This window comes from Hyla sarda, chromosome 4 (genome assembly GCF_029499605.1).
Source record: "Hyla sarda isolate aHylSar1 chromosome 4, aHylSar1.hap1, whole genome shotgun sequence".
In the NCBI taxonomy this organism is placed as follows: Eukaryota; Metazoa; Chordata; class Amphibia; order Anura; family Hylidae; genus Hyla; species Hyla sarda.
The window spans coordinates 368,659,822-368,672,894 of NC_079192.1; the positions used below are offsets into that span (position 1 = coordinate 368,659,822).

The window sequence follows — 13,073 nt, forward strand, 5'->3', positions numbered from 1 at the left end:
AGTCCCGGAGCGAACATGCTCCGGGGACTGATTACAGACGGGGTGCCGCATGCAAGATCACCGGGGTCCCCAGGAGCGAGACTCCCGCGATCAGGCATCCTATCCCCTATCATTTGCATAGGGGATAAGATGTCTAAGCACCGGAGTACCCCTTTAAACTATATTCAGATCATTCCTTTTAGATAGCTATTGTTATGACTTCTACTTGAACTATATTCAGATCATTCCTATTAAATAGTTATCAGGCTTGTCTCGATTGGCTATTGCAAATTATATGTATTCACATCTGTTCCACATTAGCTTCCTCTATATGAGTTTCAATCCTCAGTGATAGTAATTGCTTCATTCTAATATAGATGTTTTATTTGCAGATAACCAAATTCCTCCATATACACCTCCGTCACCAGACAACTCGGTAAGTTTTATCTCTGTAGTCTTATATTTCTTAAGGTGTAATATTTTATTTATAAACCCACAAAACTTACCCATAGATATGGCAGAAATTAGACGCAGAAATAATAAAATAATGGATATATTATCAATTTCTGAGCTCTTGTATTGTTTTTCCTATATATGTGAGTTGACATGGACACATTGCCACATAAATTAAATTTTTACTGCTTCATTTCATATATTGTCTAATCTCATACTTGCTACCATCTAATGAATTGGTGAAAACCTTTGTTTTTGGCATATATTTGCAAGAGGCAAAATGCCCACAAGGATATGATCCATTAGGTGGTTTGGGTAACCAAGTATCACTCTGTTGGGCTTCTTCTTTATGGTGACTGTGCACCAATAGGTCACGGAGGTTAGCCCCTCTCCTTTATGTTATATTAGGACCTCTACCTAGTGTCTCATGTAATTCTGGATCTGATTTTAGAATATGCCAGTGTGTTCTCAGAATTTGTGTGACTTTGTGAGCATATTCATCATAAGTGCCAATGCATCTAATGACTTTCTTCGATGCATTGGTCATGGATTGATTAGAACTTAATAATTCGGACCTGTTAGAATTGGCTGCTCTAAAAAAAAAAAACTTTTGCATGTATTTTTTAGGGTAATCCCTTTGCACAAAGCGAGCCATTAGATTGTCACTTTCCCTCTTGAAATTGATATAATTAGAGCAATCTCCTTGCTCTAAGATATTGCACTATTGGAATACCTAGTTTTAAGGCATTGGGATGCCAACTGCTCCAATGATGCAGACTGTTGGTCGATGTGGGCTTCCTGTATATATTGGTTTAGACCATCAGATTTTCATCTATATATATGGATAAATCAAAAAAATTGATAGATTTACCTCCTCCTTCTGCAGTAAACGTCATGCCAATGTGGTTTTCATTAAGTTTGTTTTATTTCAAGAATTAATCACCAGTGTCCCCATCCCAAAAAATGTAAATATCATCAATGTATCTCCCCAAAAAGAAATGTGCTCCGTGTATTGTGAAAAAAATTCATCCCCAAAAACAAAAGTGCGTTCCCACCACCCAAGAAATAAATTTGCAAACGTAGGTGCACAAGTGGTCCCCAAAGCGGTACCCTTTATTTGTTGATAAAGGGTACCCCAAAAAGAAAGAAATTATGCGTGAGTATGAAAGTGAGCAGGGATGTGATAGTTATTGTGCTTCTCAAAAGTTCTGCTACATGTATTAAGAAAAGTGTCCATTGCAGTGATTCCCAACTGGTGATCTATACTACTATAGAGGGTTTCCACATCCAAACTCATAAGGTTAGTAGTGTCAGTGACAGTGAGGTCATTAATCTTATTAACGTTGTCCTTAGTGTCTTTCAAATAAGAGGGGAGGGAAGATATAAACCGTGCTAAGATGTTATCTATATATATATATATACTGTCTCCTTGTGTCAAGTTGTCATTGCCAGACACCATTGGGTGTCATTTTATTGGATCCATTCCCTTGTGGATTTTGGGTAACTCCTAGAATGTAGAAATAACAGGGTGTGCATTATTGATGAACTTATATTCATCTTCCTTTCACCAATTGTTCACCAGCATTTTCTAGTATTAATTTGAGCTCTTCCAGAAAAAAATTTGGTAGGATCTTTCTGTATGATTTTATATGTACTGTTGTCCTGCCTTAGACTGTCAACCATATCCACATAATTTGAGGTATCCATAAGAACAATATTACCGCCCTTATCTCGCCATGTTTGTCTAAAGCAGGAGTCCTCAAACTACAGCCACATGCGGTCCGCTGAGGACATTTTTCCGGCCCGCTGGATGTTTTTGCCGCTACTGCCTAAGGACGTCCCTGTGTCCCAAAAGATGTTTTCGGGACACAGGGATGCCTCTGTTAACTCTCTGTGGCCCCGCGTTTACTTTAAAAATGCAAGACCAATGGGAGGTAGCGCACACAGGGATGTCACTGAGGTCCCGTGCGTACAAGCATAGCAACGGGGAGTGGAGCAACAAGCAGGACGTGCGCTGGCCAGCTTGGTAGGTGTTACTAGCGGCATGTCAGCTTCGGTGTTCCGACCACTGCTCCTCCAGTCCCAGGACCTACTGTTATGGCCGTACCGGAGGAGCGGTGGTCCGAACACGCAAGTGGGGCATGAAAACACAGGCATATCGCCTCCAGCCATACACTGTGTGGTTGGAGGCTGTATGTCTGTGGGGAACGTACTGCCAGCCTAATGTGGGGGGGAACTATACTGCCAACTAAATGTGGGGGAACTACAACCTAATGTGGAGGAACTACAACCTAATGTGGGGGGAACTATACTGCCAACCTAATGTGGGGGGAACTATACTGCCAACCTAATGTGGGGGGAACTATACTGCCAACCTAATGTGGGGGAACTATACTGCCAGACTAATGTGGGGGGAACTATACTGCCAACCTAATGTGGGGGTAACTATATTGCCAACCTAATGTGGGGGTAACTATATTGCCAACCTAATGTGGGGGTAACTATATTGCCAACCTAATGTGGGGGTAACTATACTGCCAACCTAATGTGGGGGGAACTATACTGCCAACCCTAATGTGGGGGGAACTATACTGCCAACCCTAATGTGGGGGGACTACAACCTAATGTAAGGGAACTATACTGCCAACCTAATGTGGGGGGATCTATGCTGCCAACCTAATGTGGGGGGGATCTATACTGCCAACCTAATGTAGGGGGAACTGTGCTTCATACTTAAAGGGGTAGTCCACTAATAAGATATATGTGTGCATAGGAATTTGTTCATAGTTTTTTTTTTTTTTTTAACTATAGTCCAGCCCTCCAACGGTGTGAGGGACAGTGAACTGGCCCCCTGTTTTAAAAGTTTGAGGACCCCTGGTCTAAAGCATGGAGGAGACGTTAGTGTGTTACACTTGGCCATCATTGAAACTATACCTCTTGATATTAACAACCGTTTTCAAGCCCTGATCAACAGAGAATCATATTGGAAGGGCTTAATGAAGTTATAGAATGGACTACTGTTTGATCTAATATTATAAGTATATTTTTTATGTTTGTTGTTTTTTTTTTTTTATATATTTTGTAAAATGTGTGTATTTTTATGTAATTTCTGGTCATGTGATTGGAATTGTGGGTATTTATTTTGAGCATTGAGTGATTTCTGTCATGCCTGAAGAAGAAACTGGTCCGGTTTCGGAACGCATAGCATGTTTTAATAAAATACGGTTGTTTTTTTTATCACCCCTGGATCACCTTACTGGCAGTGCCTATTATCCTCCGTGGAGTTTGGAGTGGTATTGGACTACATTATGACTTATGTGGTTGTGCAAAACCGTACTATGGTTGTATGCATGAACTTTTTGAAGCAAAAAAAAAAAAGTCTCCTAAAGTTGGGGACTCTTATTGATGGCTATTTTTTATGATACATAATGCATTTAAAATAGTCTTTGGACTCCTCTCACTTTTCACAATTTGTTTTTCATTTTTCTTTCATTTGTCATTATTATACTGGTTTTATTATAGCATTGGTAGTATTGTAAAGAGTTAATTTCTACGGGTATATAATCTGAGTGATTTCCCTGCCTGACATGCCTGAGCATGCTGCGCATGCGCAGCGAAACACGTTGCGTCTTTGTTGAATAAACCTATCTGGCTTTTATAACTGCTGCTTCCCTGCAATTATTCGTCCAGTGCTGGAATCATTCCTGTGTCTCCAGTCACCTAATCGCTCGTTTGTCATTATGGGGTATTTTTGCACAAGGCTGCTACCTAACAAAATGTGAAAAAAAAGTAAGACACTCTGAATGCATTGCATCTGCAGAAATGTGATTGTCTTTTAAACTGTCCATACACATTATACATGTGTGAGCCCAACCATTGAATGTTTATTGGGGCCTCCATCATTTTCCCCATAATTTTTTTCTGGCAGTTTTTGGAATACTGCCACTGCAGTTTTTGAGTCAAAGTCAGAAATGTATTCAAACGGAATAGGACATATAAAGGAAGGACTTACACTTCTCCTCCCTTATGGATCCAAAAACTGCCAGAAAAACTTAGCCTAAGACATATGTTGAAGGAGAAAAGGATTGGGCATGTTGGGTATTAACCACCCCATCCTTTTGTTTATGCCCTGGATGAACAGGAGGATCTGGCAGCAGTTCATTCCTCTTTATCCATTCATAAACTTTGCATTTTTGGCTGAACATGTTTTATGTATGAGGGGCATCAGGAACAATAGCTTTTGGCTAAATTGCTGGTCTCCTAAATGTATCAATTCACTGGTAGGATAACATATAGGAAACTTCAACTCTCTAATTTGTATGCAACAATTCAAATATTTATTCCCTTGAGTACTGCATTGGAAGTCCTATACTGGCATGATGGGCTGATGCTAAATATGTGTTAACATATGTGCTATTAGCCATCAGCAGTAATGTGTCGATCATATACACACAGTGCGTCAGCAGGCAATATTGCAATATCATTAATGCTCACAATCTCTAAGTCCATATTGAATAGAGCAGACAATATAGGAAAACAGTCTATTAATGTCTACAAGGCATACAACGTCTATACTGTTGCTAATGGCACTGGTGCAGTGGAATAGAATTGGTATGCAGGAGCCAGGAGAAGTGTGCAGCAATGTATTTCCCACCTTGGCTCACTGCAAAAGATTGGCTCCAACATAAATCCTCTTTGCACCTGTCAGGATCCGGATAGGTATGCAACGAGGACACTGGTGGTGGATCCTCTGTGTCAGTGGGGTGATGACGTGGGCCGTACCAGGGGAACGGAGTCTAAAGGGTTACTGGTTTTCACCAGAGCCCACCGCAAAGCGGGATGGACTTGCAGCGGCAGGTAACCCCCAGGTCGTTCCACCCAATAGCGACTCAACCCCAGCTGACAGCTGAAACAGGCGCAGTACAGAAGGACAAGGCAAGAGCAAGGTCAGACGTAGCAGAAGGTCAGGGCAGGCAGCAAGGGTCGTAGTCAGGGGCAACAGCAGAAGGTCTGGAACACAGGCTTGGAAACGCACAAAACGCTTTCACTGGGCACTAAGCAACAAGATCCGGCGATGACAGGAAGGGGAAGTGGGTTTTTATAAGGAGGGCACAGGTGCCGGTACTGATTGGGCCAGGCGCCAATCAATGGCGCACTGGCCCTTTAAATCTCAGAGAGCCGGCGCGCGCGCGCCCTAGGAAGCAGGGCCGCGCGCCGGGACTGAGCAGACGGAGGACGGGGCAGGTGAGGAGATTGGGATGCGAGCCGCAGGCGGGCGTGTCCCGCTACGCGGATCGCATCCCCGCCGGTGACATTAGTGCAGCGCTCCCGGTCAGCGGGTCTGACCGGGGTGCTGCAAGGAGGTGAACGCCGCGAGCGCTCTGGGAAGGAGCAGGGACCCGGAGCGCTCGCCGTAACAGCACCTTTCAAAGATCAACCAGACACCTGCCGATCAAGACTATTGATGTGTCTCTGTCACATGTTAAACGTTTTTTGTTAAATGACAGGAGCACTTTTAAGTTCTTGAATGTTGAATTTTTGAAATTATTTTTCTGGTGGTTTCATCTGACACGCTTTCCTAGGCTCCAGAATGGCATATCTGCTTATAGCTGTGTGTGTCAATCTGATATCACAGCAATAATCAGAAATGCCTTTCTAGGAACCTGGAAAAGCTTGGTTAGAATGTCTCCTCTAACATTCCCAGGCTCCTGAGTGGCACACAGCTATAAGCATTGTTCATAGTCCTATTATAAAGTTCAAGTGTAGTTAATAGAAATCATGGCACTCCAAAGTTTCTTCAGAAGCTTTAGATTTATTCAGACATCAACTGCCTACACTTTAAACAGCACATGTTCCAGCTCGTAATGGCTTTTGTCAACTGCAGTTGGCAAAGGCCATTAAGGGACGGAATGAGTGCTGTTTAAAGTGTATGCAGTTTATCTCTGAAGAAACCTAAAGCTTCTGAAGAAACTTTGAGTGCCAGGATTTCTAATACCTACATGTGGATTATCCTGATCCTTGCAATTTGCCATTAGCAAACCCACTGTAATTAAATTTTTAGTTTTTGTTTCTGTTAGTCCCCCTCCCCCCCCCCCCCCCAATAGCACAGTTTCTATTGTAGATACAGATATACATTGGAAGTGATCCTCTGCCCAGCCAACGCATGCACTGATTACCCCCTTTCAGTGTCCAGAGAAGAGAACCTATTGCACCCGTGCCAGTACAGGAGGGTCTGTGAAGCGCATTGAGGTAATGAGCCCGGAGAGGAGGCCAAACCTGCAATGATAGGTCTGGTGATGTCACGTCTGCAAAATGGAGCCCTCTGTAGACCACACTTAGATCAGAGTACAGTAAATATGTGAATATTCTGCATTATGGATAATGCTTGTAAATTATAAAGTTAAAGAGCTTGACTAGACCTATTGATAGATATCAAAAAGTGTTTCCCAGCCAACCCCTTTAAGCCCCATAGATGTAAAATAATGAATGCTTATGGCTTTACTGTGCGGATTGTTTGAGTTAACATTTATCGGCAGTGAGAAGAATGACTCACTTTAATGTATTTTAGACTATTGCTTTGTTAATGGTGCAGTTAATTGCTTTTGTCAAACACTTGAGTAACAGTCAATGAACAGGCGTGTTGACGTACAGTTATGATATTTTGATGCTTCGCATTAGCTTGGTTTCGTAGTGCTGCTGTGAGTTATGATTCTTCCAGTTTAAGTAGAACCTTAGATCAATAGGATGTGATGGGGGAGATTTAGCAAAGGGAAATAGTTTTTCCTGTCTAAATTTGTTGCACAGAAAGTCGGTCTAAATATGTATGACTTTTGGTTTAGAGGATTTTTAGAACATGATGGGGGATATTTCTCAAAGGATTTAGACTGTTTTTTCCAGCACGCATCGAAGGCAGGGAGCTGGCTCGCCAAGCTCCCCAGCCTCATCAATTTCTCCCCTGCCAGCCCCTTCTGTGATATGAGAGCCTGGGGGGAGGGGGTAGCTCTCATATCACAGAAGAGGATGGGCGGGGAGTGAATATTGATGAGGCAGCCTGCCTGCAATGGATGTTGGAGCACAATATGAATAACAGCATAAAAGAACAGAACTCTGCACTCACGTCATAAAAAAAAAAAGTGACCCTTAATTTTAAAGCTCTTCGCCAACACTATAACCTAGTGTATTGGGTTTAGTACAGGTGGACAGCTGTCAGATTATCTTTAAATAAATGTTTTGTATTTTAAAGCTTATAAGTCAGTTTCACAAATGTATATGGTATGACCCAAACTGAGAGGTGTCTGTTCAGGTCCCGCAGTCAGTCTGGAGCTTGTGTCTGACCATAACCTTACCTCTTTTTATAGACCCATTTCAAAACAGTATTGACAGGTGGAAAAGATATCTAAAACGCTTAATACATTAGTTTCCCCATTATCACAGATATGATTACAGTGAAAGGCGACACCAGTGAATAGATAAGGTAGGATCAAGTGATTATTAAGGCGTGATGGCCACAGCTACCCTTCTCTCCCTCCCTGTACAATAACATCTGCACAGGTCACAGAACATGTCTAAAAAACTGTTCCATAAAGGTCAATGGCGAACTCAATAGTATCATTCTAGTGGGTCATTGATTTTCTAGTTTTAAAAATCACATTGGGGTTTTAGTTCCTTATCCCCTTAGCTTTTTTATATGTATGATTTCTGTTTAGTATATTTGCCCATTTTCTCCTATGCAACACTGTACTCCTTCTTGCACTACTTTTGCATCAAACGGTGTCAATCACAATCCTATTGCAAAAACATTCCTATTTTAAGTTGGTCAGAAAAGTGCAAGCAAGCACCAGAATCTGTAGGGAAACCTATAATATGTTTGGAAAATGGAAAATACAGAATTCATGCCCACTGTGTTTGAGCAGAATTGTCTAAGTAGGTGCAAAATCAAGCTAAAACCTATGGAAAGTCAATATAAATGGGGAAAGGTGAAAACACAATGTTTCTAACATTAGTAAATCTAGGCCACTGAGTCAACTTCAGTCTATTGTGGTTATGTCCATATGGATTCTATACAGCATCCCTCTAAATGCTGTTAAAGGGGTACTCCAGTACTTTAAAACTTAAAAGCATCTACTTACGGTGGGTCCAACCCCCAAGCATAGAGCTGCATCTCAGCACATGCTCCATGGGACTATGCCCTATGCAGGGGCGGACACAGACAGCAGAGGGCCCCTGTGCAAAGAATGTGCCTGGGCCCCCCCCCCAGCACTGTGCCCCCTCATGTACCTAGACCCCACCGGGGGGGCCTCCACTTACCCCGCCCGTGTAGTGTCGCCACTTGCCTTGTCCACCACAGGTGGATGGAACGACTCCTGAGGTGGGCTCCGGGTTGCCCCTGTCCCTCTCAGTGTGCGGCCCAGTGAGTACTCCCCCAGGTCAGCCTGACCCGTATCTAGCTGGGAGGCAGAGGGCAGTGCTCCCCTTTACATTCGCACCCCTGGACTTAGGACGACACCCCTTGGCACCCCCTGGTTCCTTGGCTTCTTATCCTTAATGATAGAAGTGACTTACAGGCAGGGCCAGACTGGGACCAAAAATAGGCCCAGGCATTTTAAAATAAACAGCCCATTTTTATGGTGGGGGTCTGACTCATGGGACCCCCACCAATCACCTTGGTTCAAGTGGCTCCCGAGATGTTGGAAAGCTGCAACTCCCATCATGTCTGAAGTGACTACAGCTGATGGGACAGTCAGGAGACTACACAATGATATCAGTGACTAAAGCTCTGATGGGACAGTTAGGAAAATACACAATGATATCACTGACCTGAGTGACGTCTTCTCTGTTGTCTTTACTTTTCTTCTTCCTCTGGTCCAGACACCAGGACTTCTTCCATCTTCTCTGCAGAGTCTGACACCTGGACATCATTGGTTCCTTAAATTGTCAGTAGATCCTCATCCTCTGTATGATGACAATAATCATTATAACCTTGCCAAATACTGTACCCCTGAATATAATACTGCCAACCACTGTACCCCCTGAATACTGCCAACCACTGTACCCCTGAATATAATACTGCCAACCACTGTACCCCCTGAATACTGCCAACCACTGTACCCCCTGAATATAATACTGCCAACCACTGTACCCCTGAATATAATACTGCCAACCACTGTACCCCCTGAATACTGCCAACCACTGTACCCCTGAATATAATACTGCCAACCACTGTACCCCCTGAATACTGCCAACCACTGTACCCCCTGAATATAATACTGCCAACCACTGTACCCCCTGAATATAATACTGCCAACCACTGTACCCCCTGAATACTGCCAACCACTGTACCCCCTGAATATAATACTGCCAACCACTGTACCCCCTGAATATAATACTGCCAACCACTGTACCCCTGAATATAATACTGCCAACCACTGTAACCCCTGAATACTGCCAACCACTGTACCCCTGAATATAATACTGCCAACCACTGTACCCCCTGAATATAATACTGCCAACCACTGTACCCCTGAATATAATACTGCCAACCACTGTACCCCCTGAATATAATAATGCCAACCACTGTACCCCTGAATATAATACTGCCAACCACTGTACCCCTGAATATAATACTGCCAACCACTGTACCCCTGAATATAATACTGCCAACCACTGTACCCCTGAATATAATACTGCCAACCACTGTACCCCCTGAATACTGCCAACCACTGTACCCCTGAATATAATACTGCCAACCACTGTACTCCCTAAATACTGCCAACCACTGTACCCCTGAATATAATACTGCCAAATACTGTACCCCTGAATATAATACTGCCAACCACTGTACCCCTGAATATAATACTGCCAACCACTGTACTCTATCAATATAATACTGCCAACCACGATACACCACTGAATCACCCCATACACTCCATCCTCAGTCTCCTCATCACCCCATACACTCCATCCTCAGTCTCCTCATCACCCCATACACCCCACGCACCCCATCCTCAGTCTCATCCCCCCATACACCCCACACAACCCATTCTCAATCTAATCATCACCCCACGCACCCCATCCTCAGTCTCATCACCCCATATACCCCACACAACCCATCCTCTGTCTCCTCATCACCCCCATATACCCCATCCTCAGTCTCCTCATCACCCCCATACACCCCACGCACCCCATCTTCAGTCTCATCACCCCATACACCCCACACAACCCATCCTCGGTCTCCTCATCACCCCATCCTCAGTCTCCTCATCACCCCATACACCCCACACACCCCATCTTCAGTCTCCTCATCACCCCATACACCCCACGCACCCCATCCTCAGTCTCCTCATCACCCCATGCACTCCATCCTCAGTCTCCTCATCACCCCATCCTCAGTCTCCTCATCACCCCACGCACTCCATCCTCAGTCTCCTCATCACCCCATGCACTCCATCCTCAGTCTCCTCATCACCCCATGCACTCCATCCTCAGTCTCCTCATCACCCCATCCTCAGTCTCCTCATCATCCCATACACCCCACGCACTCCATCCTCAGTCTCCTCATCACCCCATGCACTCCATCCTCAGTCTCCTCATCACCCCATGCACTCCATCCTCAGTCCCCTCATCACCCCATGCACTCCATCCTCAGTCTCCTCATCACCCCATGCACTCCATCCTCAGTCTCCTCATCACCCCATACACCCCATGCACTCCATCCTCAGTCTCCTCATCACCCCATGCACTCCATCCTCAGTCTCCTCATCACCCCATGCACTCCATACTCAGTCTCCTCATCACCCCATGCACTCCATCCTCAGTCTCCTCATCACCCCATGCACTCCATCCTCAGTCTCCTCATCACCCCATCCTCATTCTCCTCATCACCCCATACACCCCACGCACCCCATCCTCAGTCTACTCATCACCCCATACACCCCACGCACTCCATCCTCAGTCTCCTCATCACCCCATGCACTCTATCCTCAGTCTCCTCATCACCCCATGCACTCCATCCTCAGTCTCCTCATCACCCCATGCACCCCATCCTCAGTCTCCTCATCACCCCACGCACTCCATCCTCAGTCTCCTCATCACCCCAAACACCCCACGCACCCCATCCTCAGTCTCCTCATCACCCCATGCACTCCATCCTCAGTCTCCTCATTACCCCATGCACTCCATCCTCAGCTCCCTCATCACCCCATGCACTCCATCCTCAGTCTCCTCATCACCCCCTGCACTCCATCCTCAGTCTCCTCATCATCCCATACACCCCATCCTCAGTCTCCTCATCACCCCATGCACTCCATCCTCAGTCTCCTCATCACCCCATGCACTCCATCCTCAGTCTCCTCATCACCCCATGCACTCCATCCTCAGTCTCCTCATCACCCCATGCACTCCATCCTCAGTCTCCTCATCACCCCATGCACTCCATCCTCAGTCTCCTCATCACCCCATGCACTCCATCCTCAGTCTCCTCATCACCCCATGCACTCCATCCTCAGTCTCCTCATCACCCCATGCACTCCATCCTCAGTCTCCTCATCACCCCATGCACTCCATCCTCAGTCTCCTCATCACCCCATGCACTCCATCCTCAGTCTCCTCATCACCCCATGCACTCCATCCTCAGTCTCCTCATCACCCCATGCACTCCATCCTCAGTCTCCTCATCACCCCATGCACTCCATCCTTAGTCTCCTCATCACCCCATGCACTCCATCCTCAGTCTCCTCATCACCCCATGCACTCCATCCTCAGTCTCCTCATCACCCCATGCACTCCATCCTCAGTCTCCTCATCACCCCATGCACTCCATCCTCAGTCTTCTCATCACCCCATGCACTCCATCCTCAGTCTCCTCATCACCCCATGCACTCCATCCTCAGTCTCCTCATCACCCCATGCACTCCATCCTCAGTCTCCTCATCATCCCATATACCTTAAGCACCTCATCAGTATTACACAGCTGACACCCCCCCCCAGTCCTTCTCATCAACATTAAACCCCCTAATCATTACCCCCTGACCCCCCCCTCTGGTCCTCCTTATCAACACTACGCTCTCCCAGACCCCCAATCCTCCTTATCATTACACCACCAACCTCTTCAACACCCCTCCTGTCCCCTTTATCATCATTACAATCCCCTCCCCCCACCGCCCTGCACCCGACCGTCGCTCTCCTCACCTTATCTGCTCAGCGATGCGGCCGTGTGAGGCGGGAGGGTTTGCTGCTCCTGTCGCTTCTGCCGGGGTCAGAGGCCATGACACGTGACGTCAGGGGCTTGGAACAGACGTGCGTGCCTGCGCGGGGCACGTCTGTTCCCATCAGCCCCTGGCCTGTCCTCTCGCCCGGCCGAGGTAAATTACTGCTGTCAGCGGCAGGTCCGGGACCTGTTGCTGCAGCATTTAGTATGAAGTACTGGCAGGGGGCCCTGCAGGGGCCCAGACTGTGAGGCCCAGGCTGTGACCTGGGCTACTAGGGGGGCCCCCTAACACGCTGGGCCCCTGTGCAGCCGAACCGGCTGAACAAGTGATATGTCCGCCCCTGGCCCTATGGGTCTATGGGACTGCTGGATATAAACTAGTGCTGTACTCTGATATCTCTGGCACTGCTATAAAGAATGTATGGAGCACATGCTG

At 46.0% G+C, this 13,073-nt stretch overlaps 1 protein-coding gene across 2 annotated transcripts in view; it reads left to right on the top strand.

Annotated features, from left to right (window-relative positions):
- Positions 1-13,073, top strand: part of ATP10B (ATPase phospholipid transporting 10B (putative)) — a 479,113-nt gene that overhangs the window by 214,252 nt on the left and 251,788 nt on the right. For both annotated transcript variants that reach the window (XM_056516674.1, XM_056516673.1), the window contains one exon: positions 372-415. The gene's annotated coding sequence lies outside the window, so the exon portion shown is untranslated. The remainder of the gene's footprint in view (positions 1-371; positions 416-13,073) is intronic.